We start from the raw sequence: 6,040 nt of genomic DNA, 5'->3' as shown, positions 1-6,040 counted from the left end.
GTAGAAGAAGGATAGCAAGAGAGGAGAGACAGAAAATGGGAAGAAATGAGGAATTAATTTTGAAAAATCACACTATGTGCACATATAGATATACCACAGGGAATTGCACCTTTAAGCATAAGTAGAAAGAAACAAACAAAAATAAACAGACAGATGGGTAAAAGGAAGATCAGTAGAATAAAGGAAGGAGAATAGGAGAAGGGAGAAGGAGAGAGAAAAGGAAGAATAATACAGTGAAATTGAATTCCATGTACATATGATTTGGGGGGATGAACTCGACTACTATGTATAATTATAATGCTCTAAAACTAACAAAAAAGGGTTAGGAGATGATGAGAAAACAGGAGTGTATAGGAGAAGGGAGGATGGACATGATCAAAACTAGATATATACATGTATGGAAATGCCACAGTGAAATCCATTAATTTGTAAAATTGATATGTATGTATAATTATAAAAATTTACAAAGAAAGAAAGAAGGCAGGCGTAGAAAGAGGAGATGGAGGAAAATACTAGAGTAAACTCAATGCCTTGTTCATCAATGTTATGTTCATCACAAATAAAATACAGGATTATAGCTTCCTGAAGTCAGAGACCTCTAGATATCCTAGTGCACAAAACAGCAACTGGATTTTGTTAAAAATACGTTCTTGCCCAGTGTGGTTGTGCATGCCTGTAATACCAGTGTCTCAGAAGGCTGAGGCAGAAGGATTGCCAGTTCAAAGCCAGCCTCAGCAACTTAGTGAGGCCCTAAGCAATTCAGCAAGATCCTGTCTCTGGATAAAAATATAAGAAGAAAGGGCTGGGAATATGGTTCAGTAGTCAAGTATCCACTGAGTTCAAACCCAGGTACCAGAAAAAAAAGAGAGGGTGTGAACATTATCAGTGAAAGAATTAATTAATCAGAAGGAAAAAAAAAGATGGTATTTCAGGCAAGAACTATAGAAAACAGGGGGAAAGAGGAAACACCACAATCAGGATCCATATCATCTGGGTTTCTTTCTTGGTGGCTTTTGTTATCCCTTCTCAACAATGAGAGTGCTGTAACTGACCAATGAATGCTGATTTCCGTATAATTGCTTCTTTTTTTGTGTGTACCTCTAGTGTCCCCTCCATAGACTTAAACACTTATAACTCTTAATTGACATTTGTTTATATCTCTACTATGAGGAGAGGAGTTATGTGTGGGAAGGACAGTATTTTATTCATTTTTATATATTCCTTTCTTAAAATGTCATCTAGCCATGATAGACAATGTGGGAAATAATAGTCCTCAACAGATGCTACCTGTTCATTATTGCTGGGGTAATAACCATCACTGAGAAGGGAATCCTGCTTTCTTTGACATCTGGCCAACTATTCTCTTTTCCAGCCCATGTGGTTTTGATGCCTGGTGCACAACTTAGGCCTTTCTACTCCTTATCTTGTTGGCTACCTTTAATTCACTATGTTTAACTTCTGTTTCATTCTCCATGAATGTGTGCATTGCCCCCTTGTGTTTCCTTTTGTCAAGCTCCTCAGGAGCCCCTGCTCTGGCATTTCTCCCCCTCCTGTGAGTCTCTGCTGCCCTCTAGGGGGCCTTGTATCATATACATCTCAGGACCCAGGGGACCTGCACTTGTCAGCACAGTCCTGGTAGCAGTGTCACTCCCCAGCAGTGCAGCCAAATGCTAGGAATCTTTAACCTATTCCTACATGCCCCAGTTTAGAAACCTGTGGCTGTAGAGCCTATTCAGTTCAGTAACACAAACCAAGCATAAGCAAGTAAGTGGGGTGCCAAGAACTGCCCATCACAAATAAAGGCTTGTTGGAGGCTTGCATGGGGTTTCAGTTCTCTTGGTACCAACAGTGTCCCTGGCTATGAGTTCCCCACCTGCATCCTGGTATCTTGACTATGATAACAAAGTTTATGCAATGGAATCCATCAATGAGAGTGCTATAAATGACCAACGAATGCTGATTTCCATCCTTGCTTGGTCCAGGGAGACAAAGAACTTCTTCAAAGAGATGGAGCCCTGCCAAGCACAGTGCATATACCTGTAATATCTGTAGCTGAGGAGGCTGAGGTAGGAGGACTTCAAGTTCAAAGCCAGCCTCAGCAATGGTGAAGCACTAAGCAACTCAGTGAGACCCTATCTCTAAATAAAATACAAAATAGGGCTGGGGATGTGGCTCAGTGGTCAACTGCCCCTGAGTTCAATCCCTGGTAGTCCCCCAAAAGAAAAGAGATGGAACCTGTGAGCACTTTTCATTAATTCCCAGAAAAAAAAATTGGTTGCATGCCTGATGTTGACTCTTAACCATTATCCTTGGCATCTCTGTAACTGTTGGCCACTCCTTCATTTTTGAAGTATTCTTCTTTTCCTTTCATGGTACCATTGATCATCTGGGTCTCAGGTGATTCAGGTGATACTAACCTAAAAATTCTTTGTCCAGCTCTCAGATTTTATTTACCTCGTCTCTGGGCTCTTTCCTCGATTCTCCTAAATTGTGCTTCAAATCCCAAACTCTAATTTTTTCACAGGTTTCCTAGCAGCTTCTTGGATTTGTCCACTTAGATGACTCTCAGAAGTCTGAAATTTAACAATTACCAAGCCAAATACATCTTTCTTCAAACCTGTTCTCTTTTATTCTTACCACCTCATCTCAATTTTTTTCTCATTGAAAAATATCATCTTCAAATACAGATGCTCCCCTAATTCTACCCTTTTCATTTTAGACTTCAGTCAGGACTTCTCCAAGCTCATAGGACATATTATTTCAAACTTAATTCTTGGACATATATATTCAAATTTAATTATTGATTATCCCCTTAAAATATCTCCTCCCCAAGACTGAATTGCACTGGTTCAAATACTATTAAATAGAAAAAAAAACCTATCAATCATCTTTAATTTTTAAATTTCCTTTATACATAACATCAAATCAATCATTAAGACTCATCATTGTAATTTCTAGTTGAAGTGATCAGCCTCTTAGATGATTTTCTCACTTCTCTTCTCCTTGTTCTGCCTTCTATTCTATCTATAGAAACTAGAAGGCTCTCTTTCACATACTAGTCTTATCATGCAATTTCTCTTCTCAAACATTCTGACATTTCCTGTCACATTCAGAACAAAACAAAATTTGCACCTCACCTAGTCTGATCCTCAAAGACCACTCTACATTTTCCTCCTTCCATCATTTCCTTTTCTAGCGATACTCCAACCACAAGGACTTTTCTGCTCACCCTCTAAAATGCCAGTTTGGTTCCTGCCTTAAGGTCTTTTCCTTTGCTCTTCTCTCTGCCTGCAATACTCTCCCTCTACCACCCAGATCTCTGTGTTCTTATTTCACTCTTCTCTGTCTTCAATGTATTCAGAGAGGCTGCTTGGGATACCATTTCTTTTTAAAATTTACCCTTTTTAGTTATATACAACACAAGGTTACACCCTGACATTATCACAAACGCATGGAATACAACCTGCTCCAATTAAGTCCCAGCACTACCCCCACCACCCCCACACCACTGCTAGCTCCCTCTACTTCAGGATACCATTTCTAAAAATATATGAAATCACTCCCAATTCACCTCACTCTAGTATCTCATCTTGCTTCATTTTTCTTTACAGCAATTAACATTATGCATCTGTTTATAGTTTATTGTCATTGTCTCTACTGTTGAAGTTCTGTGAGGGTTGAGATTTTGTTTTGTTCACCACTTTATTTTTAAAACTTAAAACATTTCCTGGTAAATAGCACATTATCAGGAATAATTGCCAGTGTACTTGTGAATAAAATCAGTGTTATGGTTTGGATGAAGAGTCCCCCTGAAGCTCCTGTATTCACCTTTCAGATGATTAGATTATGAGAGCTGAAACTAGTAAGTTCATCCTACTTTGAAGGGACTGACTGGTGGTAATTGCAGGCAGGTGAGGCATAGCTGGAAGAGGTAGATAACTAAGAGCTTTCCCAGGAAGCATGCATCTTCCCTGTGACCCCTTCTCACTCCTGCTACTTCCTGACTTCATCATGATTTGAGTACAGGGCCCTTCCCCCAAGATGTGCTCCCTGACCTTGGGCCCAGAGCAAGAGAGCCAACCATCTATGGACTGAGACCTTTGAAACTGTGAGCCCAATAAACTTTTTCTTCTCTAAGTTGTTGTTGGGTATTTTGGCCAAAGCAATGGGACAGTTGACTAAAACAAGATGTTAAAATATAGTGCAAATTCTTTAGAATTCTCCTATGATCTGTTTCTAAGACATTTTCTTTATCTTCAATAAGATGAATGTGTGTGTGTGTGTGTGTATGTGTATTAATAGTAATAGCCATCTAAGTGAATGATCATCTTTAATATGTTTAGCATTTCTGTGGACTACCTAGTGAGTGGTGACGGATAACATTATAAATGGCATAAGCTGGAATGGGTAAGATGAATGAGAATGAGTTTCATGTACAATTAATACTCTGTAGAAACAGCAATGTGCAAGCACTGATTTAGGTCCATGTGTGCAGCAGCCTGGATTTTTGAAGAAAATTTAGGCTTAAAAGAAACATGAGATAAAGCTGAAAAGGTAAGAAAGGTGATCCCATAAAGACCCTTGAGTTGCCAGACATGTATTTTTAGCAGAAGAGAAGAGACACTGGAGAGTTTGGAGTTGGTCAGATGTGTTGGATTTTTCACTCTTAGGTTAGTTCAGACATGTAGAGATAAGCTATTCTAATTTGTACAGCAGCTGTGGGAATAAAAATGAACATGAAAAGCAAACCATTTAAAAATAACCTGCTATAGCACCTTTGTTTTTTAAAAAAAAATGTTTTTAGTTGTCAATGGATCTATTTATTTATTTATTTATATGTGGTACTGAGGATCAAACCCAGGGACTCATACATTCTAGGCAAATGCTCTACCACTGAGCCACAACTCCAGTTGTGTAGCATCTTTTTATTTTGGCTTTTTAATTTTATTTATTTAAATGTGGTGCTGAGAATCAAACCCAGTGCCTCACACATGCCAGGCAAGTGTGCTACCACTGAGCCAAAGTCCCAGCCCCACCATAACATTTGATACATGATTAAATATTAGTTAATTTGAAGACAAGGAAAAATAAGCATGGCTACTTTTTGAAAGTGGGAAGTAGGAGAGTTTGATACATTTAACAAAAACATGGAAAGAAGAAATCATTGAAGAAGAATTTACTGATATAGAAGAGGATGTTATACTGTAGTTGTGAAATAAAGCAATGAAATCATGCCTATTGCATATGTTTTGTTGTCTTTGGAAGGGGCCTGATTACTAATCAAGGAAAATAAATGCAGATTTAGGGCCAATAAAAAAGAAAATAAAAGAGAATGTTAGTCAACTTTGCATCACTGTGACCAATACACCCAACAAGAACAATTTAGAGGAGGAAAAGTTTCAGTTTTAGAGGTTCAGTCCATGGTGAGCTGACTCCATTGTTCTATGCTTGAGGTGAAGCAGAAAATCATGGCACAAGAACATGGCAGAGGGAAGCTTCTCTGCTCAAGCAGCTGGGGAATAGAGAGAGCTTCAGTGCCAAAAGCAAGGGATAATATAATCCCCAAAGGCAAACCCCTAGTGACTTACTTCCTCCAGCTATGCCCTACCTGCTTACAATCACCACCCATTAATCCATTAAAATTGTAAATCCATCAGGTGGATTAATTCACTGATTAGGTTATAGTTCTCACAATCAAATCATTTCTTGTCTGAATATTCCTACACATGAGCTTTTGGGAAACACCTCATATCCAAACCATAACAATGAGTTTGGGGTGAATTGAGGTTGGGGTATTGATCACAGGTATGAAAACACAACTGCCCGGTTGTCATTTTCAGAGCTCCAGGAGGACAATACATGAGAACTGAGAATGTAATGATGGTTGTGTGTTGCAAAAGGAAGTGAAGTAAAAAGTAGTCAAGGACCATGGATTGAGTGCAGGTAATACCTACAGTTAGGAGACAGGGGGCAGCCTCACAGGGCTTCAAATTCTATTTTGGTAACCCCTGTTACCTCTTACTGAAATGCTTATGTGCTC

At 38.9% G+C, this 6,040-nt stretch overlaps 1 protein-coding gene across 3 annotated transcripts in view; it reads right to left on the bottom strand.

Annotated features, from left to right (window-relative positions):
* The window catches only part of Grm5 (glutamate metabotropic receptor 5), a 427,374-nt gene that overhangs the window by 23,612 nt on the left and 397,722 nt on the right, over positions 1–6,040 (bottom strand). The window lies entirely within an intron of this gene.

Source organism: Callospermophilus lateralis, chromosome 2 (assembly GCF_048772815.1).
Source record: "Callospermophilus lateralis isolate mCalLat2 chromosome 2, mCalLat2.hap1, whole genome shotgun sequence".
Taxonomy (NCBI): Eukaryota; Metazoa; Chordata; class Mammalia; order Rodentia; family Sciuridae; genus Callospermophilus; species Callospermophilus lateralis.
This window is presented reverse-complemented; position numbering and strand designations above follow the sequence as displayed.